Consider the following 1807-nt stretch of genomic DNA (forward strand, 5'->3'; position numbering starts at 1 on the left):
CCTCAAGTGTCAAACGCACTCTCTTTAATTAATTATTAACACGTTCGCTTGAGTGTGATACGTTTGAATTCGATAAACATCATATCTAATTTAATAATCAAACTGCCATAGGGATTAATTGACATCTTCCCTCGAGAAATCACAAAGATTGGTTTTACCGAAAACCTGGGAAAGTATAATAATCATATTTTGATTAAATAGTGTTATGTATTTTTTACTAATTTTAATAGTTTATATGTGGATTAACTCATTATGTACTAAGAAGAGGCGATTTTTGCGTTTGTCTTGTCTCGCGGTGACGTTTTTTTAAAATTTTAATTGGAATATAAAGAAAAATAGATTTTCGATTATTAGGTTATTTTACCTTGTCTAAACATCATTCTAGACAGTTGGCCACCTAAACGAGCAGAATGAGGAAGTATAAACACATTTCTCCCGGTAAGAGACTCAAGTTCAAAGGGAAGTTTTCTCGAACTCTAAGCATTTCCGAGAACCTCCTTGTATTTCCCCTTTTTCTTCTAGATAAAAGGAGCCGAGGAAAACTTTATTTGACCGTGCACCTTCCAGTGGGGGCGAACTTTCTCTCAATCCCTGCCTTGTAATACACTGGGGGCTAAGGGCCAAAACAATTTGCCAACTTTTATTATCGTTTTGTATAGTTTTATCTAAGGGTGTCAAAGCGGGGATTGTTCGACTCTAGTCGTGCCCTTCGGTGTATATTTCACGGTTTAACCCAATAAAGATGTTTCGTTCCTCATTATTCGAACTTGAGAAAATATGTTTTCCAATAAAAATACAGAAAAGGAAAGGGAGTATTCCTCAGAGAGATCCAATGGTACCGCAAGGGAAAACAGAATGGAATTTCACCTTTTGGTATGACTGTATAAAAAGTTACTGAAGATAGATTGCTCCGTCCATTTAAATATCGTCGAGCAAGCCTCAACAAAGCGGAAATATATATTTTAGTTCGATATTTATGAACGTTTTTTATATATAATTTATTTGTAGCTTACACAAATAAAAATAAATACTACAAATGTGTGTTTAGTTTTATTAATTAATGTGTGGTGATTAGTGACCGTTAATCGATAATTATTCAGAAATCGTGAGATGCGGTCTGGTGTGATGTAGGTCTCAGAAAAACACTTTCTTTATCGTGCCAACGTTTCGATCTTTTATTGAGATCATCTTCAGGGCCTGGGATTTACAAACATTGTTTACATTTAACAAATACATTTAGGATGTGGAAAAAGTGAATTTATACAATGCAAAATATATTTTTTATATTCAATCAAAGTATTTCTACTCACTCAAAGTGTTTGTCTTCTGTGTAATTGTGCCATTCTTGCGTGTCGTGTTGAGAGTGCCAGTGAGATATTGCTGTTTTATGTTGATATATGTTGGATTTTCAAGGGGTGGGGTATAGAAAAGACATTTTTGTATAAGGCGTCGGCTTCTTTGAGGTGAAAAGAGCCGACGACGGGAAAAAATGTTGGTAATGGTTCGGTCAGATTATCCTTTCAGGATTATATAGAAAGGGATAAATAGGAAAAGGAAAGCTAAATTGTTGGACAATTAGACTATTTGAAAAGTATTTGATGTGTGGAATGTAATGCAATGATATATGTATGTTATCTATATTGTATTTGGTTAATTATATTGGCGTAGCTGCGACTGAGTTTACATGTATCTGTTCTGTAATTGATGCTGTGTTTATCTCTTTTGATGTAAACCATTTCTAAGAAATTACGTTTATGTTTGTATTGTTCTGTATGTAATATTTTTGGATTTTTGAAGTCGAAATTGT

This window comes from Cimex lectularius, unplaced genomic scaffold (genome assembly GCF_000648675.2).
Source record: "Cimex lectularius strain Harlan isolate CLEC.00 unplaced genomic scaffold, Clec_2.1 scaffold208, whole genome shotgun sequence".
NCBI lineage: Eukaryota > Metazoa > Arthropoda > Insecta > Hemiptera > Cimicidae > Cimex > Cimex lectularius.